The 25507-nt window shown below is 43.5% G+C and overlaps 1 protein-coding gene across 5 annotated transcripts in view; it reads right to left on the reverse strand.

The window, feature by feature from the left end:
• The window catches only part of MET (MET proto-oncogene, receptor tyrosine kinase), a 137351-nt gene that overhangs the window by 85764 nt on the left and 26080 nt on the right, over positions 1-25507 (reverse strand). For 3 of the 5 annotated variants that reach the window (XM_087764060.1, XM_087764061.1, XM_087764062.1), the window contains 2 exons: positions 22356-22497; positions 12267-12392 (listed from right to left, as the gene is read on the reverse strand). The gene's annotated coding sequence lies outside the window, so the exon portion shown is untranslated. Of the gene's footprint in view, positions 1-6564; positions 6684-6804; positions 6953-12266; positions 12393-22355; positions 22498-25507 lie in introns of those variants that run through there. The other 2 variants (XM_087764063.1, XM_087764058.1) reach the window with 2 other exon arrangements.

The following is a 25507-nucleotide window of genomic DNA, read 5'->3' on the forward strand; positions in this document are numbered from 1 at the left end:
GATAAGACGACACATGTCATGACGACACATGAAATGATATAATAATACCCATAAAAGATATGGGGATATATAATAACAGATAAAAGGATATATAATTCCCATAACAGAAATCCTAATACAATTTTGGCTGTATAACAGTCTTCAAGATAGAGAGAAATCCAAGCCTACCCCAGCATATATCTGAAGACAGATGAAGCTTGCGAAGTTATTTCAGTTTTACAGAGCAAAACATGTTCTTTTCTAGTCATGCATTTGGGACAACTCACAGATCTGGGAATTTTCTCAAAGGCTGGGGTTTACTTGGGAACATGCTACCTTTATCCTCATAGGATCATTGTGGGGGGGAGGGAGGGGTAAGCAAACCCCAATGTCTTAATAAATATCTCTAATGGTCCTGAAATTTCGATGATTTAGTTTGGGCCAACCAATCCAAAAAGTATCCTTATTTATGATAAAGCTAAAGACAAAACAGTAAAAAAACCCATCTATGTCTCTAGGCATTCACACGGCACAACAGACCTCTACTGAGCTTGAAACCATGCTAGCTAGAACAGTTTCAGTATGGAAAAAACAATGTAAATGAAAGGTGAGGTTCAGCATCCAGGTCAAACAAACTAAAAAAATAAACAAAGAAACAAAAGAAATAATATCTCCTAAAATAAGGGGAAAATAAGTAAGTTTGAAATTCTAACTGTAGCTGCTAATTGTTTTCATCTGCTTATTAGACATGCTTGGAAAGGATTTTTGTTTCCACAAAATTTAGACAAAAATAAATAGTGCCTGCAAGAATTATCCATTTGTGCAAATATTAATGAGAAAAATTTCATGTGGAAAAAGATACCTCAATCTTCTATTAAAATTGAAGGACAGGAAATCCATTTTGCAAATACTGTGTAAACACACACAAAGGCAGAGCAAAACCCAGTGTCCATGAAGAGTCAGTGGCAAAAGTCCCAGGGACGACCATGAGGCCACAGTCTTGCTCATGGTTCCTACCAGGCAAGTAGCACAACCACAAAAGGAGATATAAAAAGCAAGTTGCTTAAGACCCACATGTGTTGCAGGTTTGAGCCATTATGGTGGGTGATAGAGGGACTGGAATTCAGCTGGGGGCAACGTTCTGCCAGATGTGGGCAGGGGCAGCAGCTGGCACAGCGGGGGCTGGGACACGGACATCCCACACTGGGGCCATGTGGCTCCTGGCCCCAACAAATGCTCAGCGTAATCAGTCCATTAGTCCAGATTTCTCCCAGTCCCAGACAGTTGTTTAAAATGAGCATCATTTGAAGCAAACCAGAAACCTCAACACTGTATTTAATAAATAACTATAACTTTACTGCCTAAATTCAGGGTGGTCCAGCCTCGGTACTGTTATAGGCAAAATGCCTTTTTGAGTCTCGTAACAACAACTCTCCCCTCTGAAGGGGCTTTGGCTATGGCACGTAGGGTGCAGAGGCACGCTACAAGGTCACAAACGTAGGCACCCCAGATAGCAAGAGGCAGGAGTGTTATATATGCTTTAGTTTCTGGTCACCTGCCCATGTCTACACAGCTGAAATCCCTTCAGGTACCGCATGCAATCCTCCTGCAGTTGGGCTCTTGCCTGGAGGCCACCTGTTGGGCTACTCTTCGCTCTATAACGACAATCAGAAGATTTTACGAGACTCTCTTCAGTCACAACCCAAGCTATGATTCTAGCCATTTTATAAAATAAATTATACATTTGGCAAATTTCATATCCTTATGCTGAAAGAACATCTGCCTGAAGCCAAAAACTTCCTGTGTGGGAAGTGAACAACTCACATTGTATAAAATTGTCAATAAAAGTTAATTACTTATTGCCTAAATGTAGTTGTCTTTATAACTGTGCCACCTCAATTAACTGACTCTGCTTGCAGAAGTGTAACTGAGAGGCCCCTATGCTTCATCATCAACTCTAGAACCATGCTATTTTGAAAATAAAAGACCCGTATCCTGTCCAAAAAATAAACTCTGGAGGTGACTTGCCACGTTGCCATTTTGGATTACAAAAAAAAAAAAAATACTCAGCCAACACACAGGGGAAGGCTTAATTCCAGCAAACACACACATAAACAGGAAATCTCTCTCCAGTCAGAAGGTATTTTTCCTTCGTACAATGGGGTTCAAAGATGTGTCATCATATAGTTTAAAACAATTGCTAAGGAACCTTACCATTTCCAATAGCTTAGGAGTAGAGTTGGCTTCCACGGTCAAAAGCCTGTCCGAACTTGCATGGGAAGCACACAAACACTAACAAATATATGCTGGCTTAGGCCAACGTGGAGTTTTTAATCAATAAACATGTCAAGCTGGGGGACGGGGAGGGGAGAGAATCAATTTTCAGAAGGCAAATGGTAACAACTGTAGATTTAATCAAATTGCAGCTGCAATCCCTTACTATTCTCAATATTTTTGAAAGAAAGTAGCTCCATGGCAAAGAATGAATTTCAATAAATGTCACATATTTAGTTATATTGCTGATTTTTTAAATTTATCAAGCTAGGTCACTGATCCTTCACAGAAATTATACCAGGACATGTCAAAAAGATTCTGATACTGTTTAGTTGGATAAACGTCAAAATGAAGGAGCTACGGTAGAGGAAAGCAACTTATATAGAAATTGTTATTTCTCTGTGACTACAGGAAAAAAAGATATGCCAATGTGACCCTTCAAAGAGAGGTTAAAGCTGTAATGTACACAACAAAATGGATAGCTATCAAATACCATGGTGATGGCCGTGGTGTGAACACTTGAGCAAAATGAAAATCTTCTGAAAGCATTCGGCAATTTTCCTTTCGCATGCATTTGCAACCAAATTTATCATGAATTCAAACAAGATCCCTTCCACTGCCTTCCATACAAAAGGAAAATTGCACGTTCATTTTCTTGGGACAAGCAGACTATCATGGAGCTGTAGGATGCGCAAAAAAAAGCATTTTGTTTAAGTATTTTGAGCTTATTAAACTCCTCGGCATGACAGAAACTCTTCTGTTAGTGACACCTGCTTGAAAAATTAAATGCTCCGAGGCATTTGCTTCCCTGCAGACTGGTGTGCCCAGGAGAGAGGCGGAGGAGAGGGGTTTGAGGGCATCCACCGCCTCCCTGTTTGCACCGCGTGCACCCTGCGCCTGGGTTATGCACACAGCCTCTCCTTAAAATAGGAGGGTTATAAAACCCTTAAAATTTGAGGGTTATAAACCCCTCAAATTCCTTATCTCCACTTCCATTTTCCACTCTAATATTTGGTGTACTCAATCACAACTAATTCAAGGAAGGTCCCTCTGAGCCAAGGGGACTCGGTCACCACCCAGCCACATCAAGTGACTGGAAAAGATCACAGCGTGACTGAAGAGTCTCAGAATGGATCAAAAAAAAATGGCAATCTACTCAAGAGCACTGTTTCCTTCAAAGGAGTTACATCCTAGACCAATTTGGTCTGATAACTTTACCTCTCCTTTATTTTTCTAATGTTTAAAATGGGAGGAAAAAGAGACTTTATCTTCTTGTACAACATCATAGTTTTCCTGAAGGCAAATAGCTTGGCAATTTGCTGGATTTGTTAATGCTAGAGGAAACAAGTTAGCACACATAGCATGTGTTTGAATGCCTTTGGAAATTAGATTGAAACACTGATTTGATTTCCTAAAAGGTATCTTAAACAAGGCAAGGTTAGAGATTTAGAGAGTAATGAGAATTTGTGTGACTTCAAACAGCTCTACATAAAACAGACCTGATATTCTGGGGGGAAAAAGGTCACCTAATTATTCGTTTCCTGAAGGCCCTGTCTATACTACATTTCCCCTGGGTCAGGAAACTGATTTAAAAATGGCTTCTGCTAACATGCTCTCATCAGTCGCTATGCATGAGATATAGATTTGTTAAAACCATTGCCAAGAAAAACGCAACATTTTTACAACAACAGAAACCTTCCTGGCTTGGCTGCACGGGGAGGGACAGGCAAAGAGGTGCCATCTGTGGGGCCCTCCGCGGAGCCGTGGTCCTGCCTCCTCGGTGACGGCGTGCTGCTCAGGGCCACGTGGCGTGACCGTCAGCGGTGCGTTGCATGGGTTTAATTACCAGCTACAAACTTTGCGTGGGAGGCAAAAATCACAGGCTGCGGCCACAGTGGACAAGATGCACAGGTTGATGGCTCAGCTGAGGGTAACAGCCTGATGAAACACGAAATTGTGTCACTGGCTCGAAGGCCAGCCAGCGAGGCAGCAACAGGGAGGTGGGAAGCCTGGACACAAGGGTTTCACAGAAACCAGCCACAAAGGTGTGGTTGCCACCCAAAATCTCAGGAAGGTTTGTTTGAAGTGTCACACTGCAATCCGTTCCTTCTCTTTTGCACCCAACGGATCCTGTGACTCCCTTCTGGGTTTCGGGTTGCTGTAATTTCAGAGAACGCTATTCAGCTACTCTATCGCCTTCTCATTCAAGAAATGATGTGTGTTTCTGTAGTGCTGAGAAAGCCTAAGCAGGATTTCCCTTACGCTAGATATGCCACAAACACACATGGAGATGCAGAGCCTCTCTCTGTTTTCTGCCTGAAGTGAATAAAGTCTAGACGCATCACCACCACAAAGCAATCATGGTACAAAGCGCAACACCCAGAGGTCTGGGACCCCCACGGCTGCAGCTCAGGCTCTCTGGCTACCCCAGCGCAGCATGTTGCCGGCATCAGGTTCCCTTTGCGGCTGTGAAGGCAAGGCTGCTACTCTTGCACTGCAGCCAGCTGTGCCAGTTACTCTCTGGAGTCCTGGAAGCCAGATTTGGGAAGCAGCAGGCTTTGAATTTCTCCTCTGAGTTGAAAAATACAGAGCAGTCACTTGCAGATCATAGAAGAATGAGAGAAGGTGGGTTGGCCCCTTCAGTTGCACTGGACCAGCAGGAGGAGGTTACAGGTCATCAGCTAAGGTACCAGAAAACTATAAATGCAGGAAAACCAGGATGGGAAAGGCAGTCCTGGGAGGACAACATTTACCACTCAGCTTTGCATTCATGAGCTGTTCATTGAACCTCTGCTGAGTTGTGGCTTTCTGGCTGGTCTGCCCTGACTCAGGGTGCTCCCGTCCATCTATAGGCTGCACTGCCACCTCCCCTCAGCAAAGGACACCTCCACAAACCACTCTCCAACCACAACATGTGCAATTTAGTTTACCGGTAAGGAACTGCTATGCAGTGGTTATCCTTCCGAGAAAAAAGAAAAAGAAGAAAAGAAAAGGAAAAAAAAAGCCCTATAGGATAATAAAGAAAGACAATTCATTCCCTCTCCACCAAAAAGGCAAAGCAGCTGACTCTCTTTTCTGTAAATAGAGGGATGAATGCTTTACAAAATATTCCTTTTTCCAAATGATTCAGTTTGTATTAGAAGACAGTCAGAAAAAGAATCATACAGTGCAGAAGAAGGGTTAGGGCACACAAAGAACAAGCGATACAGTCATTCCCTAACTTACTTTGTTTTCAACATGCAGCTCCTGCCAAAGGCTAGCTTTTTGCTCTCGCAGTGTATGATCTGTAAACATTTAACCAGCTCTTAGAGAAACATGTGAGACACTCTATCTTGCCTGATTATGAATCCAAACCTCTCAGATCTCATTAAAAAAAAAGACACCACGCTCTTTTTGCTGGTGGACAATGCAAAAAGCACCTGTAGGATGAAAGCAAGTTGAACTACTGCACATGGCATAGGTTCTTTGGAAAAAGCATGCACTGCAGCTTGAATAACCTCCTACGGGTTACAAACGCACAGTTTGCTAAACATCACTATTACTCGATTATTAATCCCTATTTTAAGAGGTATGTGCAAAACTTCCAATTTCTAAGGACTGCATTTAGTGTTTAAAAGCCAAAGACCACCTAATTTAATGCTGACACGGAACAGTGGTGGAATGGTGAGAATTATTTACCATTTGAAGCAAAACCTGCTTTTGAAAAATGGAAGAAAAAAAAAAAAAGCCCAAACCGCAATATGAGAGCGAGGCAGACTGTGAAGGCTGTACAACCGTGAAGTACAAATCCCCAACTTGGGGAATCCTACAGGCTTCCCCCCGAGACCTCAGCCTCACGGAAGGCGGCCGCACCGACCACCACAAGACCCCACACCTCGGAGCCACCGTTTCCGAGTTGCGACTCGGCCGTCGCGCTTGCGGCCAGCCCCGCCGCCAGCAGCCGCCGCCGCCGCCGAGCGGGAAGCGCCCTCAGCCTGCGCGGCCGGCGCTCCCCGGGCTGCGCTCCGCAGCGCACCCCAGCGGACCGCAGCCCGGGGAGCGCCGACCGCCCTGCTCTGCCCTGCCCGCCGCTGCGACTTCGCCGGCGTCCTCCCTTCACCTGCCCCCGCGGCGCCCGCCCGGCGCGAAGGCTGCCGGCCCCGGGGAGGGCAGCGGCGGCCCCGGGGGCCGCGTTCCCGCGAAGTTCCCGGGCGGGGCGCGGCGCAGCACCCGGGCCGCTCCCCGTCCTCCCCCCCCCCCCCCCTCCCGCGCTCCTGCCTCAGCCCGCGTCCCCCGGCTCGCCCCGTCCTCCCCGCGGTTGCCGGTGCTTACCGGAGCGGGCTGCGCGCCGGCACCGCCGCCGCAGGGGCGAGCGCTGCACCCCGGCGGGCTGGCTCCGCGGTCCTCGCCCCGGCAGCCGGCACAGCCCGGCCCAGCCCGGGCGGGGCGGGGCGGAGCGGGGCGCAGCTCGGCGCACCTCCGCGACCCCGCGCCGCGCCGCGCCGCCCGCTGTCTCCCGCCCCGCAGCCCCCCCCCGCCGCCGCCGCCCCGGCCCCGCGCTGCCGTCCCTACCTGGGGCGGCGGGGGCTGCGCGCCCCGGCGGGCAGGGGCCTCCCGCCCGGCACCTGGGCTGCGGGGCGGCTCTGCGCGCCCTTCCCTCCGGCGCCTCCGCCGCGCTGGTGGCGGCTCCCAGCGGTAAATCAGCCGGTCCCCTCGGCTCCCTCCGCCCCTCCGGCGCGGTCCTGACCTGCCTGTGACTCACCACATCGCAGGAGCCCGGGTGCGCGGCGGGGGGAAGGAGAGAGGGGGCGCCTCCTTCCCTCCCTCCCTCTCTCCTTCTCCCCTCCCTCTGTCCCTCCTTCCCCCCCATCCCTCCCGGCCAGGCTCCCCCAGCCCGGGGGCAGGAGGCATGGCTGTCGCTCCCCAGAGGGGCAAAGCCACGAAGGGACCCGCCGCGGCCGCTCTCGGTGGCCCTTATCCTGCACCCGCGCGTCTTCAGGCCGAGCGGGCCCCGGCGGCGTGCGGGCACGGCCTCCCTGCGCGCCGCTGGGCACCCTCAGGTGTCTGCGCCTGAGCGACGCTGAAGCCCTACCCTGAGAGGGTGAGACTTGGGCACCTCCAGGCTTCTCCCCCGACGCCACAGGCTGTGTAGCAGCGAACAAATTCAGCCCGTATTGCTCCTGTCGTACTGTCAGCGCTGGCTGTGCTCTGAACGTCTGTCCACGTGTATTTCAGAGTAAACGACCTCAACTCATACAGACCATCAAACAGTTATCTCCCCCCATATGGGCTTCTTACGGGGTACTAAACGGCACGGGTTGGGGTTTCTCCCTCACAAGGATTGCAAGGCAGATGGTGTCATCATCTTTCAGAGGTGCTGAGAAACTGAGTCACTGAGCAATGCCACGTGCGCTTGGGGAGCTGCTGAGAGACTGCAAGTCTCAACAGCGGGGCCTGCACCAGAGGACCCGTCTTTTTTTGTGGTAATGGGTTTCAGCAGCTACTGATTTAAACCAGATTTTAAGTGAAAGGCTCCATATTCCAATGGAAGTTATTGGAGACATCTATTTTCCTGTTGCATGCTTCCTTTTTTGGCCCCAACTCTGCTCCCCTTAATCATACCATTTAAACCAATGAATGTTTTGCATGAGTAAAGTACAAGGAACTGTAAGAAACATTGCCCAGTTTCATGATTAAGCATGGGAAAAATGTCAGACCTTACATCAAAACATTTTGAAAGGAAAATTAAATAAAGTGTTGCATGTATTTGGTTTAGGCCTGGGATGTCACCGTGATGTGTATATAGACAAAGCTGTACATCAGAACAAAATGCTTTTCAACAGCAGCCAGCCAGCCTTCCACTAATCTGCATCAGCAGCACTTTTGCAATTTGTTTATGTCTCCTCTTTCCTATAGGCTTTTTGGCACTAGTGATGAAGACATCTAACCTAGCTATAAACCAATTCTTCGCAAAGACAAATGTGTGATCGAGGCAGCGTGTAACCTTTTATGTGTTTAACTTGTGAAATTCATACTCTGCAGTATCTTTTACTGGCAACAGATCGCAAAAAAGACAGCCCGTTTCAATAAGAAAAGTGTACGATGGCTACAGGTGAGGTTACACTTATTGCCTCTTCATTTCATGTATGTTAGCAACACGCTAAAAATTACGCCAAGTGAAAATAAAACCAGCCTCTTCTCCTGGTTCCTGAAAGAAGAAATTGCTAAAAACTAACCAGCAATACAGATGTTCTGACTGATCCGATCTCATTTGTTTGAAGTCCCTGAAAATCTGTCCGTTTATTTCAATGACCTTTACTTCAATTAATACTCAGCAGTCGTTAGAAAAGGAAGATTGAGAAGCAACGCACACAGTGCCAGCCCCTAGAGGGAAAAGCGTGATTACAGTTAGATCGTGCTACTCACCGGGCTTCAGTTAGTGATCGGTTAATCAGTGTGCATCCATACAGTTACACCAGATTTGGAAGAATCTTCCTCATTAGTTTTGAAGTAAAGTGGTAAGAAAAAGATTTCAGTCCGCTGTTCATCCTCTTAAGGACAGCCCCATGTGTTATCTGTTCTCAGTCTGCTCCTCGCTTCCCCGTGCACCTGCCTGGGCTGAACAGCCAGCGCCCGAGCTGTTATCAGTGGGACAGCCTGTGCTATTCTAAAGCTAACAAATGGATTGTCACTAACATAAAAAGGAGAAACAGATGTTTCCTTTCCATTTTGACCATGCCGATGCCATGTTATTTTAGGTTAGCCGTATGAGGCAACTACACTGCAGCGGGACTTTGATAATCCTTGGATACTCCCTTCACTGTACTTGCAATGATGTGTATGCACCATGAACAGCTTCTCAGAGGCTTGAAGCTCCTTTAAGGTGCAGGAACTGGTGAAAAAGAAACTACAACCTTCATATTTATCATCCTGTTTTTCTTATGACTTTTCCTCTCTTCTCTCTCCTGTCCAAAAGGAGTTGGTCCTCTGCACTCTGTTAAGGCATCTAGCATAAGTATGACGGTGTGGCACATTTTAGAAAGCTGATGGCACTGGAAAAAACAATTCAAATGTGTAAAGGAGAGTCTGTTGGGGTGATCTATTCAGCAGGAGAACTGGAACGCACTGGGGAGAGGACTGGCACGTGCTTCCCAGCCCTGACGTGTTTCAAGATAGGGAGCTGATGAGCAAACACTATCACTTGTCCAAGAATACAAACACAGAGTTAGAAAAATGAGTTGCAAGGCTATGTTTAAGTTGAACTTTCAAACATAAAGGTGAGGAATGAAAACACAGGATAATTCATATTTCTGTGTGTTGGCAGTAGCGCACCCCCAACACACTGAGGGGCCCAGTTCAGTCCTATGGGCTTGATTGTGACTTCTGTTCAGAGCCTAAGAAATGCTTTATCATAACTACAGGTAGCAAAATGGAGTCCAAAGACCAGATTCACCTGGGTACCCAACTCCTATTTAATTTCAATAAGGAGAAGAAATTTAAGTATCTCTGTGAATCTGGATCTAACCACTTTTTTAAACTCGCAGAATCAAAAATGGGTCTTCTGTGCATTTCTGTAGGACCACGCTATACTATATGGGACCACAGCTATATGATGCCATCAGTAGATTTGCTCTTTGTTCTCTGCCACAGTCATTCACACCATTGGGAGCAAATGCAAACGTCATTGTGAGACTCCAGAGACTTCTGACTTAGCGGGGCTTACTCATGAGTAAATGATTTCACAAGGAGCAAAAGAGTGGAAAGGAATTAATTTAATGCTTAAGAACATGGGAGACAAAGATCTGTAGATCTGAGCTTAGCAGTGGTGAGTATCAGGTACCATCCTGCCGCAGTATCCTGCAACGTGGACTGCCAGTAGCTCAGTCTGAGTCTCCCTGGCAAGTGATGTACAAAAAAAGAGCCTTAGATGACTCCACTCAACCCAACTGCCTTACAGACCAGTGATCCAAATATCAGTGCAACGGCCTGCTGGGGTAATGTGTAACTGTAATTCCTGTAGGTCCTTGTTTACTGGAAAGCAGTCTGGCTGCAAATGCCAGGGGCAGCTCAGGGAAGGGGTTGTGCCTGAGGCACAGTTCCCTGTGACTACTTTGTGCCTTCAAGTCATCTGACAAAATCTGTCTTTCACTGCTGTCTTCCCTGGGCTCGAAAAGCACACGGTGGGCAGGGACAGACGGTGTTGACTGGGGAATTGGGCTCTGGAGAAAACATGCCCGTGACGGTTGTTCTGCCTCTCTGGAAACCAGGCTGAATATCACAACCGATACTTAGAACTGTAGGCTCCAAAGATTTGATCATCACTGCTCTTTATAGCCATTTATTAATTATGTAGGCATTTATTAACTAAGCCCATAGATTCTGCAAGCTAAATAAGTACTTTCCATTTGTTTGTAAGAGGGTCAACAATGGCACTAGAAGAAATTTCAGCCTGTGGCTGAAGGTTGCAAAAGTCCCTGGCAAAGCCAGAAATAGAAGTCCCCAGCTAGAAATCCTAATCTCTAACCACTGAGCTACCCTGGGCAGCTCTCCATTTGTACGGAAACACAGATTGTAACCGAAGATGTTTCGGTTACTCATTGCGCTGCGGATCACAGGTGATTTCTTTTCTCTATTTATTGACGGAGCAAAAGGAAGTCCTTTGTTTAAGTTGATGGAGTTTTCCTCCTTAATTGTCTTTCTGGTTGTAACTGAACACCACAACTGAGCGATTCCAAAATCTGAACGGTGCAGGCATCAACTAACTGGATTGCTTGAGAACAGAGGAAAATATGGATGGGGTTCATGCATCTGAAGTCTGGATTGCCGTGGGTCTATGCCCTTGTTGTGCCAGCCCCAGCGCCTTGGTGACCATGTGGGAAGCTAGTACATCAAGTTCAGGAATCCAGCAAAAATTAATCACTCAAAAGAACAAATCAAAAGATTAGTTTACGGACAGATCAGCTCTTCAAATCCATCTGCTATGCAGTAACATGAGTGCTAGTGCCTGCAAAAGGATGAGGTCAGAGACCAAGGAGGAGGGTGGTCTTGCAGCAGCCGAGATTTACGTTAGTTTAAACTGAGGACGCACCTCGCCCTCCGGAAAGCAGCAGGGGAACTGAGAGCAGATGGGGTGGATTGCAGCACTGCTCCCCACCTTTGCCTTGCCTCCCTTCCTAATGGTGTTGAAATATGTTAAATCCCTGAATAAGTAGCCCTGAACATACAAAACCAAGAAATCATTTCAGGGATGGAAAGCTCAATGGTCTTCATGATTTTATGCTCACATCCCTGAAATGGATAGAAGCGCAGTAGCCCTCGGTGCATTCACTGAGCTCACACAACAGAAGCAAAGGCTTTCCAGCACACACTGTAGAGGACTTTTCTAGCTCATTGTGAATGGCTTCAGGCAAAGCACAGTGGCAAAAACCAACCCCAATATCATATACGTGCCACTTTGGCACAGTAGATTTGTTTGTATAACTGGAAACGAACCTGATGATATTTAAAAGTCAGATATTTACCAAGTGAAGAATTTGCTGCGTATTATATATATATGTTCACTGGTATTGCACATTTAGTTGTCTTAAAATGGTCTGATAAGTATAACTGTTTCTTGACATTCTTTTCAGCACATTTTAAATACATTTGCCCCCCTTGTTGCATTTGTCTTGTAGTAAAATCACTCTGAATATGGTATTTCCAGTGTTGCAAGATTATCTTTGGACCAACTGTTAGAAAGTTTCCATAAGGCTCTTTTCAGTCCAGTTCCCGTGACTCAGGTGCAGCCTTTTTTTTCCCTTCAGTGTGCTGGTTGTGTTTACAAAGCAGCCAGATCATTGGAAATAGAAAATCTGCCTATTTAAAAGCACAGGGACAAATCCTGCCCCCAGCTATGTGTGCACCTGGTGAGCAGGGGAAAGATGTGACTGTACGAACACATGCGTGAGCACACGTGAACAAACACAGTCCTGATTCAGCCTCCTTTTGAAGGACATAAGCTTCACCAGGGCTAATTGGATGCCTAGAGCACATACCTGAGTCTGGCGATGCCGAGTGCCACGGGCATTTGCAGCCTGTTTTTTGCAGTTGTGCTCATCGTTGTAGGTCACGCCGGAGCTCCGCAGTGTGCCATTTGCACAAGTATTACCGTTGGTGAGCTCCTGCAAGTTGAAAGAGAACTGTTGCCTTCAGATTTCTCCTTTGTCTGAAAGCATCTCAGAATGCTACTGCCTAAGGTAATGCTGCTGTAAGCACTATCTCAGAGGGAAATGGAGAGAGATTTGAGAAAAAAAAATCCCTTTATTTTCTGCTTACTTCTTGCATTTATAACACTTTGTTATCAGGTTAACTCAAAGATTTTTCCTCAATAATTTTTTCAATGTGTGAGAGAGAGGAAGGAGCTTTAAAGCCAGAAATTATCATTGTAAAACTTCCATAAAACACCAGGGAATATAGGAGAAAATAGATCCTGTATCGACCTATATTTCCTTGGCATAATGTTGACGAGGCGTCAAGTGGAGGAAAGGGGAGGCATTACAGAACATGTTTGGTAATGAGATCAATTGCATATATAAGTGTTTGCAGACTTGGGAGCTTGGATCTTAGCTCTCTGTAACTACCAAAGTGGAGGTCTTTGGAAAAACCTCAGACTGATGTAGTTTATAGTGGGAATTTGCCTGGCATGCTTAGTTTTGGAGAACTGTGTCTAGGTTTCATCATCACCTTTTCACCACCTCTAAGGGCTTATACACAGAATTATTTGTTGATCTGGAAACCCTGGTCCTTTATGCATATATGAGTGTATCAGATTTGTCTTCTACATGCCCATGAAGAAGAAGAACACAGTTCTAAAAACTCATGGTGGCTTTTTACTTAATGCCATTTAATATGAGCTATTTCCCAGATGTGGTTTAGAATATGTTGCATTTTGTGTACAATACCTATTCTGATAGATTTTTAAAGATAAAGAAATGTATTCTGTGATCAAGCCAATTTATTTTAAGTCAGGCCTGGATCTGGTTCATTATCATTAAAGAATCTGCATTTTTAACTTAACTTTAGAATAACATTGTTGATTCTGTAATGATGTAAGCATATCGTATTTGCCAAAAGCTGTATTTCATAAGGCTGGTTTAGGATACAGCCCAACTCATAAGAATCTTGATAGGAGATTATTCCTTTCAATAACTTTCATAATTTAATTAGACGCATGTGCTGATTATGAATCTAATACTATGGAGAATGAAGTCAACGTTAAAATCCCATTATTTTAAATTAGGCAGGAGCACACCCATAATGTGTAGCCAGGAAATATTTGTGCCCTTAACAATACATCTATACTGATAGCAATATGTTTCTTCACAAAAAAAAAAAAGTAAAACTCAGAGCGTCCTTGTGCTATTATTAAAATTTTACCGTTTATATTCATTTGGGAGCTAGTAACACTGCTGCATAACATCCAGAGAGAAGGCATGTTTAACATGCGAGCAAGGACTCAGGTGAGTTTAAAGTTTAACTTTGAGTTTGGGAACATTTTCAAATCAAATGAAACAAGGAGTTTCTAGGTAATACTGAGCCAAACCAAAAGTGATTACTTCAGCACTGTAATTTTATGTTTCACTTTCTTCTATCTGCTCTCTGAGAGTTTTTTAACAAAGGCGAAATTCAAAGTTAAAATGTGGGTTTTGTAAGAACACCTTCCTGATTTTGGTCTCTTTCATAGGTTTAGTTTTATCTCTAAGAAGGAACGAAAGCACCCCACCAAGAACTGGGCAGCAGGAAAGAGGGGAACAGTAGGGCAAAACCAATCCAGTTCAGGAGATTTAGACATATAATGAGTACATCAGAAGTGAGAAACTGGAAGGTGATGGTTTTTTCCAAATTAAATCACGGTACTTACCCTGCCTACCTGCCCAGCCCATTTGCAGAGGGCCAGGGAAGGCTCAGGCGTCGTGCACTGCTCTTTACCTGGCTCGGTGGTAGCTGCACATCTGTGCCAGTCCCTCATAGATATGGTGACTGTGTCTGCCCTCGGTTTGGCAGGGGTGTTTTTAATAGCATGCTCATTATACAGAAATATTTTCATTTGACAGACAATTTAAATGATCCTATAAAAGCTGCAATTACCATCAGGACAAATCCAGCTCTGATTGACTCCCACGTTAGCTCCCAAAGTTTGACTCCCAACTAAGATTTTACCCTTTCTTTCTTCTTTCTTACAACGCTCTTCCCCCTTATAGCTGTCTCCCATGTTAATGTACTGAAGAACATCTCAAACACCTGCTGTCTTAATCCTCCCCAAAAACCACTGCTGAGAAGTGCTATTAGCTTCATTTTACTGACAAGGGACTGAGGAACAGAGAAAACCACTCTCTTGTCTAAGGTAAGACAGGAAGGAAACCTCTAGAGAAGCAGAGGGAGGAAAGTAGGTCTAATATAGAATTATCTTTCTGAAGGTCCAAAAATCCTAAAGGAAACATTTTTTTGATGCTTAAATAGGTCAGGGAGGTAAGCCTCATGTGAAAATAAAATTTAAAAAGCAGCTTTGAAATTGGGACCTTGAGTTATGAAGCTAATTCTGAAAATATTCCTTTTGCCAGTGTTGTGTTGTTAATCTATACATTAGTAACTTATTTGCACAGCCAGCTGCTCACATAACTGTTTGTGAAATCCAGGGATTTTTGTATGCAGCCATTTCTTGAGAAACAGGGAAGAAAACAGAGTTATTTGGATCGTCTCTCTTGAGCATCCTGGTCACCAGATGAAGGAGGTCACCTCGGTCTTCTTGGGCAAGTCAGCTTGTGAGGTCAGTTGGCCACTTTGAAGCATCCAGGTCACTTCAGCCTATCCTCTCAGTCCCCTGAGAAATAAAGGACCAGTTCTGCGAAACTCTCAGAAGTTACACTGAAAGCAATGCAGGAAGATTGGCCATTTGTTGGGGGTTTTCAATTTCCTCTGAATGTGCAAGCCTAGACAGATCTTTCTTTTATGTCTTAAAGTAGTTTTTAATGCTTTTCTCAGAGCTAAAATGTATTGCGAACATTTTGCTGCTATGCGTTAGTGCCCTTTAATGACAGTAATGATGTAATAACTGTTAACATTATCTTCGAAGGCTGCGATGTGTCTCATTGCACACATCCTATTGGCATTAATCAGGGAAGAGGCCTAATCTCAACCCAAACATGTCAGGGGAGTGGCTGGGGTGGAGGTGTGGCTGGAGATAAAAAAGAAAGGCTGCTCCTTTTCAGGAAGGAAAGGAAGGTCTCCAGCCCCATCACCCTGCCATGGGGTGACCTCTATGTTAGGAGTGGGTTCTCCCCAGCTCCCAGCCTCTCCCCTCACCTGGGCAAGACCCAGCTCACTTCACATGCCTTTTGAGATGCCCAAGCTGGGGATCTTGTCAGCCTGGTCTCCTTTTAGAGAAAACGGCAGCACAGAGAAAAACGTCTGAGAATGTAACTCAGTACATCTAGAATGTGAATCACTTTATTTTTCTTCATGCACTACATGCAAGATGTAGGACATCTAATGCTTCTTATCTGGGTCTCAGTTAAAGATCAGCAGTCAGACAAGAAGAACCCGGCCTTTTTGCCTGCATGCTACCAAGGAAGCACCGAGACAAACGCAATAGATGGAAGTTTCAAAACCAATTAATTTAGATGAAGTCTCAATGGAAATATTCCAGCTAAATTTTGTAATCTCCAGTGTTATTCCAGAGATTTTGCAGCAGGCCATTTTTGTTTTGAGGGAGAAAGCAGACAAAATCCACAGATGAAAACATAAAAAACTAACCCTTATACAGGGATAATTTCACTAGTTGTGATAATTAACAGTTTCATTAAAGTTTCATTAAAAGCATGGCTAATGAGATACACTTGGACTGTTGATCTACTTCTGCCACATTAGTTTTGGAGATAGTTCTTAAATGGACACCAAGAGACAGCAGAGATTTTGGTTCACGCACCACCTTGTTTCTCTTCTGTTCATTTCCTGGCAGTTCCAATAGTCTGATCAACATTTACTTTACGTGGAGCAGGTTGCCATTTTTAAATTTGGAAGATTCCAGTAAGGGATTTCCTAATCAAACTTTGATGTTTTTTCACTGGCTTGAGTGTAAACCTCATGTGCCTCCTTCCTGGATGGGAAGCAGCCTCCCTGCCTTTTGCAGGGGTTCAGAGTGAGTTCTACCTGTCCTGATACCCCTGCCCAGTCTTAGAGCTGAGTGCCGCTGCTCTGAATACCTGTGGATGGGTTGGAAAGGCTCCAGAGGTCTCACTCGGACTGAACCTGTGATTTAGAGACAGGCCAGGTGTGAGCATCTGGAGGCAGGTCCGAGGCGAGGCTGACCCTGGGCAGGGCACGTGGTGGTGGCATGCCTTGGGCTTGCAGCAGGACACAGGTGACCGAGGAAGGCTGAAAGCTGTGTCTTAACCAGGTTTAACCTAAGCTGCTGGAGATGGGAGATGTCCACAGAGAAGCTGAAAGGCTGACTGGAACAGAGGGATGAAGTATGTCTTGCAGATGATGAGACTCATTTTAGATGTCTGAATGTTTCCTGAACTGGCTGACACCTCCACGCAGTGTGGTCTGAGCACCCACCTCACAGGCAGACACCTGCAAGTGGGCACCTCCAGGTGGGTGCCTTCATCACCAAGCTGAGGTCTAGTCTGGAACGGTAATAGAGCTGGGACCGTGGCTGAGATGTTACGTGTGGGCGAGATTACCCTGGGAGAGAGACCAGAGAAGGGGATTAAGAGGGAGAGCCATGTGGAGAACTGGAAAAAGAAAGAGGAGAAGATCACACTGAGGAGTGGTCAGGAGAAAAGGAAGAGATACAATCACAGACGTGAGTTTTCAAGAGGAGGACCGTGGATGCCATGGAGCCTAGCTGGTCGTTTTGGAAGGAGCTGGCAGGTCGAGCTAGCCGAAAGTGCAGCTCTTGCTCCAAGAGGTGGCTAGGAAATCCCAGCACTGGCTCATCTGAGAACACCACCATTTGCATGTTCATGGCCTCACATCCCTGGTGTTTATTGAAGAACTTGCTAGAGTAAGGGAGGAAAGCTCACACTGGACAGAGAAAAGTTTGGGATTGATATACCGTATTTGAATAAGACTACATTAATTAATCATCCTCCTGGGAATCCAACAGATCCTGATTGATGTGATCTATACAATTGCATTAATCTTCTCAATGTGACGACAACTCTATGTGGGCCACCCAGCTCCACCGTGGCACAGAGCCAACAGCCAGGGCAATGCCCACAACCCCAGCCCTCGGGACAGAGCAAAACAGCCCGCAAGCAGCCTTAGAGCGGGTGCGAAGGCAACGGCAGCCAGGGAATTCAAATGAAACCACTTGTTAAATTCTTCATGACCTTTTCCTTCATTTGCGATAGGGATGTTATGTTTCCTGGGGAAGACTAGAATAGGACAAGGATATCTCCCCCTTTAGATATTCTTAGTAGTTCTGCCTTCTTAGTGGTTTTAAAAATATAATGAAGATATATTTTCATGAACATAGGGACATATTTTGTATTCCACTTGCTAAATAAGGAGCTTTTTATTAAAGAGATCTGACATAAGCTAACATAGGCCCAACATTCAGTATCTTTGCTAAATAACAAAGTCAAGGCTTTCTAAATAAATCTGAAATAGGGAGAAATTGCCATTAATTTTTTTATCTTACTTTTACTGCTGTAAATGAAAGTAGTTTTTGAGGACTGCTGATTTCAGGGTGTGATGTTCTGATTTCTCTGTAGGATATGATCACGTCTGAATTAGCATCCTTCACAAGCCTCCACAGGCACCCCAGCACTGAACACCCAGGAACATGACAGATGCCTGACGGGAAGCCGGCTCCTCATCTTTACACCACAGTTTATGCCTTTTCTTGGGAAAATAATTTTTCATTGTCAGGTTTTGGAAGTGAAGGAGATGTCTCAAATACTTCCCCAAATTTTTCAAAACTAGGGTGATAAATATCACAATGAAATTTAGGTATTTTAAAAGAAAATTCATGTTTCAGGGTGCGACACTAAGAAAGCTATGACACTGCCACCTCGTGGATTCTGAGATAACATCTAGATCATATTTTACCATCACTATTTACATAGTGGCATAAACGTGTGTCACACTTCACGGCCAAATAATAGCTTATTTCTTACCCACGGAATTTTGAAATATAGAATCCATATTTTTGTAAACATTTAAGCTTCTAATAATACAGACGAGCATCATACTATGATTTATGTAAGCAACTGCTTAAGTGAAATTCCTAACGGTTCCTTTCTGTTATGAGGCATATCCTCACATAAGGAGTGCTTTAAAAGCAATATTAGTCTAAACTTGCCACTTAGTTCCTCTATAGCATCCACAAAAGCTAATGCTACATTGAGATGTAGTGATTCTTGCAAATTGTGCCTGGGATTTAATTCTTCTAAAATTGTTGAAGGCTGCTAATATGAGGAATAAAAGACTAGTCCATGTGTAATTGTTCATTGTAATCTAAACTGAATTTCATAATTCACCTCTGAGAAAGTCTGGGGTATATGCATCTGAGGTTTCCTTTCACCTCTGGTATTCTGGTCTATAAATAACGTGGACTGAGAAGTGCTCTATTCTATTGGGTCCAGAGAGACCCAAAAAAATCTCTTTTTTTCTGAAGGATCTGAACCATTCCTTCAGCACATCATCAGTGACTGCCTAATGAATAAAGGCACAAGGAAAAAAAAAACATATTATGGCAACTTCAGTGCTGTTTTTGCTTTTTGAGTTTACCAAGAACAGCACCAGGATGCCCAAATCCCATATGCGTGGGAGCCACTATCTGAAGCAGAGCTTCTTGTAAAACATTGCTGCAGCTTGATGTGCAACATGAATCCGTTCTGAGACCAAACTATTGGCAGCTGTAATAAACCAGTGATATCAATATTTGTATCAAGACAGCTCTTCCCTTTAGGGGAATGAAAAATAGCACTTCTGCATATTTAAAAGTCAGCTATGAAGACATTTGTGAAAGAAGAGCTGTTGTGCTGTGGAAAGACTAAGCAGAAGCTCGGGGAAGGGCCTTAAACCCCTTAAATAAACAATGCGTGAAGACTGCTTTAGTACAAAAATGGGAAAACAGACACCATCACTGAAATAAACTCCATTATGGTTCATATTTAAGGCTAGACAGTGATTCATACTGTTTCACTAGACTCAGCATGCTGCAAAAGGCACTTGAAATAATTAACACTTAGAATTAAACTACTTAGATTTCACATCATCAAACATTTAACTTTCTGTAATTCCCTCTGCAGCTGTGATTTATTTGCATTTATTATTTTCTCTATTTACCAGTTCTCAGTTGCTTTTTAAGTTGCTCATACTTCCTTCTTCTGTAAGTCTGAACACTGTCTTATTGTTTTGGTTTTAGCTCTTGCATCTTACTCATACTCACACTTCTGCTGGCTAGTTAAAAAAATGCATTGCATGAAATATGGTCCTCAAATTGCTGAAAGGAGTTTTCTGTTTATTTGTTTTAATCATTGCTTTTGCCTTACTTGGTATTCATAACATGCTTACTCATTACTGCAGTTTGATTGTTTAATATTGGCAAGAATATAACTAAATATATTTTTCCTATTTCTCTCACAAAAAAATATTCATTTTGTTTTGATTAGGTTTAAGAAAGAACACATGCGAAGAGGAAGTCTCATTATATCCCAAAGCTCGTATCGAGAAATATAGATCAGAATCCTCAATATGACAAAGTTAGTGAATTTGTGGAGACAAAGGCCCGATAGATAACTTGAGAAGAATGGACCTGGGAAATATTAGAAAATTCACCAGCTTTGACAAAATGCACTTTGAAGGTATGGTTATACTGGGAAACTTCAGAAAGTATTTATAACCATAGCAAAGAAGGAGAGGTCCAGGGAGAGACACTGACTACCTAAGTATATAAAAATTGCTATATTGGATCAGGACAAAGGTGCAAAAAACCCATCAAACTTCTGACAGTCACCCACAGCACATGTTTGGGGAAGAAGCATAAGACAAGGCAAACGTACGTTCTCTAGCTTTCCTGCCCAGTTTCCAACACTCTGTGGCTGGAGGACTTCCTGAGCCAGCTGCCGATTCCTCAGGCTTTTGTTTCATTGTTCTTGATGGACATTTTTTCCATCCATTTTTCGTATCATGTTTTGTACTTGTATATACTTCTGGCCTTCACTGTCTTCTGCCAATGAGCTCCACTGTTTAACTAGAATCTGTGCGGGAAAAAAAACCCAACACTTCCCCCTGCCTGTTTTAACCCCTCTGCCTTGTCATTTTGTTTGATTTCTTCTGATTCCTGTATATTTAGAAATACTGGATAATTTTTCCTTACATTTTTTTCTCTGTGATGCTTTCACTTTTCTGTACCTCTTACATTTTCCCCTTGTTGTCCCTTTTCCAGGCTGGCAAATCCCGATCAATTTAGTCTCTTTTTTGAACATCAACCTTGCCACTGTATTCAAATCTTTTCTAGTTCTACCATGTTTTCATGACAGTCCCAGAAGCCTATGAAAGCAAATCTTTTCAGAACCAATAAACTTTCCTTAATAATAATATAATGTTTCAGATTTTGAGAATATATAGGGTTTTTTTACAGTATGTTTTCATTCAAAGTTAGCTGGAGAGTTTGTCACTCGGGTCTCAGAAGCCAAAGTAATGCAAGCTGGGTGTGAACTGCACACCCACATGTGTACAATTGTTTCTTCCTTGTTTTTACAATTTATTGCATGTATCTGGCTGCGTAATTCCTAGCCCTTGTGCTTTCTCAGTCAATTTGGGGAGAATCTGTTTATCCCTCAAGGGAAATTATGGGAAAGTACTGGCAGGCTATCAGCTTTCAACTGAGTTAGTCAACATCCTCACTGCAAAATACCAGGTTAACAAAAATATAGGTCTAACTGTAGTCTGCAGTGGGATAATTTACTTGCTCTCAAGGTACATCCAAAGGAGGGTAAAGTTTTTTGTTTGTGTGTGTAGGTGGACTTTAGGGTTAAAATTTGAATAAGAGCTTTTGTTTATACTGCTGTGTCTTCACAAGCTGTTTTGGTGAGGATTTTTACTAACCTTTTGAAAATGCTGCAATTATTATCCTTCCTGTGCTTGGTATTTGAAATAGTTATAGTGAGAAGATTGCCCAGAGCATGCTTGGATTAAAACCTGGAGTAAAGACAAAAGGTGCTGGTCAACACCTCTGAACAGAGCAGTGGGTTCGGAAGAAACCAAGTGTTTGGATCTGCCTCCTGTTGATACCCACCAGAGCTGTTAAGCTGACATAGGTCCCTGGATTTCGTTGATGAGATGCTTTTCACAGAGCTCATCACCTCAGAATTCAAAACATAAAGCTCAAGCTCCTCTAATTGCTGAAAATGAGATTCACCGCACCTAATTTTGAGAGTGTGAAAGCCTGGTAAGTAATGTAAACTAGTCAAATCCTGTCTGTAGTCAATGAAGAGAGATGGATCCATCTGGAGAGCAACCATTCTGCCTACTTTAGACTTCACTTTTAGCATGCCCTCAGCAGCCCAGACAACAACTGTAGAGCTGACTTCTTAGAAAGTTAGTGTTGATGCTAGGTGATTCCCATCCTGAGAGCCATTGTGGACTAATACTCAAATGGAAAACAAACTTACTTGTAAAGGGACAAGACTGCAGCAAATGAGAAACCTAACGGGAAACTTGAGACATAACCTAGCTGGTCACATTATTCTCCTCAAGAGAGCTGGAGTCAGCTCATAACTGCACTCCTCACTCGAAGGGTAAAGTCTGGGAGTGGAAGGACGGTCATAACTCAAAGTCTTAAAAAAAGGTACAATGCAGAAAGGTGTAAATTAAAAGATAAGTCAGCAATGATTCTCAGAGAGCAGATATCAGACATTGTACGTAGCTGCCTTGCAGCTTCATCTTTCCTTTGGCATTTTTCAGAACCAGTACGTATTTACTTCCCGGCAGCTCTGTGAGTGGATGTGTGGACATCTGCTCTGGCGTGGCTGAGTTCAGAGGCAGGATGAAGTGAGGTACCACTAGCAACGTCCTCAGAAGGCTCCAGCTCTTTGCCTTCATTACCTTTCCCCAGGGGCACGCCTTACCTGTCGAGGAGCAGGTTTGGTCCAGGGCACTTAGAGGCTGCGCGGCTGGGCTGCAAGGCAGGGCTTCACGATAAATAAAAGTCTTTGTGGGGCTAACTTCTCCTGAGGGCAGTGGCTCTTGGCTCAAGGCTGACTCCCAGCACTGCAGGACAGAAACACACTGGTTAATGCAATGCTTCACATAAACTGAAGAAACTACCGTAATACTTCAGAGAGTGGAAAGACGCTATAAAAGTCTGTTTGGAGGCAAGATGACAACATAAATTCCAGAAAGAACCTTACAGGGCAAAAATACAGAAAGAAACTAAGAAAATAAATGAAATACCACAGGCAAAAGTGAAAGCCAAACCAAACTGTAATAACTGTGAGAACATTTTGAATCTTACAACTGTAATTAACTATTTGAAGAGGCACAATGTTTTTGATAAAAGCAGTGAGGACTTATGTGATCAGACGATCATAAAACTAGCTTGTTGCAGAGTTTAATAAAATTTTTCCTGATAGACAACTGGGCTTTAAACAGTATTTTGGAGAAATCCAAGAACTGGAAATGATTTTGGAAGGGTGTTAGAATGAGATTTCATCATCTTGCTTCATGGAAGTCAGCTTCATGTTTTTTCTTATACTTTGCAATACTTCATTTTAGAAAGGAAAGATTGTAAATGTGAATAAATAGAATCTTTTTTAAAAGTGAGTTTTGAAGAATGGTTTAGCAATTTTTTGTGACTGACCTTTTTGTATAGAAATAACTGTTTTCTGGAGGAAAATACACTGTCTCCCAAGTAAACTTTCCTGATTTCCTGAAAAGAGTATTGTTTTCTGCAAGGATGATGCAAATATTATAATGATGGGTACCTTGAGCTTATCACTGCTCATTTTTTAATTAGCCTGAATATTAGTTGATTTTTTATTACTTGAAATAAACATTACAGTTTAAGAACAGGAGTGATTACTGTCATCTCAAGTCTGATCTTGCCATTTTGATGTTCTCTTTTAGAAAGAAGTTCCAGGTAATAATTATGCATTTATAACTGACACCTTCCATGATACATTCTAACTTGTGCTCCAGAAAACGCAGGAAAACATACGCAGAATAAAATTATGCAGTATGAGTTGGAACTGGTCTATAATCTACAATGTCAAGGGACAGAACTATCTGCAGGTCTTCTCCTTCAAGGCACCTGCATGAAGGGCCACCATTATACTCACACTGAATCCAATCTTTTCTTTATCACAGGAAAGACATCCCAGTTTAAAAAGAACCTCTTTTTTTCTGAGTTCCTCTGAAACAGTGCCAAGAGACCTGTGAACAGGTATCCCATAAAAAGGTTCATAGAGGGTAGTGTAAGACACAGTTTGGGACTAGAGGGATTGTCATCAGCACGTTTACATGCCAATGTCTCTTTATTTGAAATTACCTTTATGCTTAGTGTAAATATATAAATATATATATTTATACACACTTTTTTTTCCTGATGAAGGGAATGGTATTCAGTAGATGGCTGCTTAAGTAATCTGGCTTTGTTTGACTGTGAAGACTAGAGAACCTCTTATGTTATATAGGCACATAATCTAACCCTGCCATTATTATTTGTTGGCTTTCTGTATAGCTGAAGTTCTGATTATGTTTCAGCTGTAAGGATGTGATGAAGTTCATGGATAAGACTTTGTCTGCTACTGGCTATCCTGTCTTGCTTTTCACAGAAACATTGCTCTTGTTACTTTGAGAAATATGGGAGATGAACACATATTATTTCAGGCAGTCATAGCATAAAAAGTTTAGAGATTTGAGTTATTTATAGTCTTGAAACAGGGAGGGGTTGTTTAAAATTTTACTCCCTGAAGCAATGTCACTGTAAGTATGAATTTCTCCTTTCTGAAGAACATAATTACATTCTCCCTAATGCTGTTGCACCGATGAACTGCGGTGCTCTGACAGAGGAGCTATGTCTCAGAGCAAAAGGATGGCCCATCTGGAATTACTCAAGGGAGATGTGCGAAGGTACAAGGTGTGACAGTGTTTCTGTGATCCGAATGTGTACACTTGAAACTGGGCTAAGACTCTTGAAATGGTTTTGGAAGACAGCAGTTGATGGACGGTTATACCCAGGACTGAACTTCTTCTTCATGTTTTACACAACACAACTTAATGATCAGTGTTCTCGGCAAGAAGGAACTGCCCTTCTTGTAATGAGCTTCATTATGAACTGAAATTGCCAGGAACCTTAACTATTTTGACCTGTTATAGTCCATGCCTCCTTAGCTCTGTTGTTGTCAGTACTCATCATAACTAAGCTAAAACTATCTTGGAAACATCTCTCAGGACTGGAAACACTCACAGTGAGTATAGTAGAAACGTCTCCTGTGATTATAGAATCCCCAAGACATTCAGAATTCACATATTCACCTCTCTCAGGATGGTTTTTTAGCCTGATCACATGCATATACCAGGAGTTTTAGGAGGACAGCACAGTTTGGTTTTGCACTGTGACAGTAAAAATATACATCTCTGTGTCATATCCATCATAACATGATCTCTGTTCTTGCTGGTATACCTCTGCTTTGGATGATTCTCAAGAGAAAGAGTAAGAAAGACAATAATCGATTGTATCATCAGGAGATGGATTGTAGATAATCCTGCAGAGACTCCTGGCACAGGAGCTGGCAGGGACCAAGCCAGTACTCTAGAGCCACTTTTCAGATTGTCCCATCCCTGGCTGCCAGGCTTCTTGCCTGCTCCTCTGAACTTCTGCAATGCACCCAAGGCTGAGTTACAAGCCACGCACGCTCAGTGCTTCCCTGTTTTCTGGGAGCAGGGAACGGAGGGTGCAGATGGTGGGGCCATCACACCTGCTCTTCAGAAGTGGCCAGCACACCTGGTTAGAGGTGTTACACACCACCAGTGCATCTCTGTGCATAGGGGAGGCAGAAGTCAGTTGGCTACCGTCTTTGAAATGGTTTGACTTTGCTACTGTAACATCTACCTAAAATGCACATGAATGACAGTATTATTTATTTTTTGTAGGACGTCCATTATATTCAAGAGGTATCAGCTTGATTTCAAATAAAATGAAAATGCAAACTGTACTGCTATAGAACTTGCTATTTGTGTGATAAAAACACCTCACGTGCTGAAATGAAATCAAATGGAA

The sequence above is a fragment of the Nipponia nippon genome, unplaced genomic scaffold (genome assembly GCF_047370975.1).
Source record: "Nipponia nippon isolate SJK-2023a ecotype South Korea unplaced genomic scaffold, ASM4737097v1 scaffold_3, whole genome shotgun sequence".
Taxonomy (NCBI): Eukaryota; Metazoa; Chordata; class Aves; order Pelecaniformes; family Threskiornithidae; genus Nipponia; species Nipponia nippon.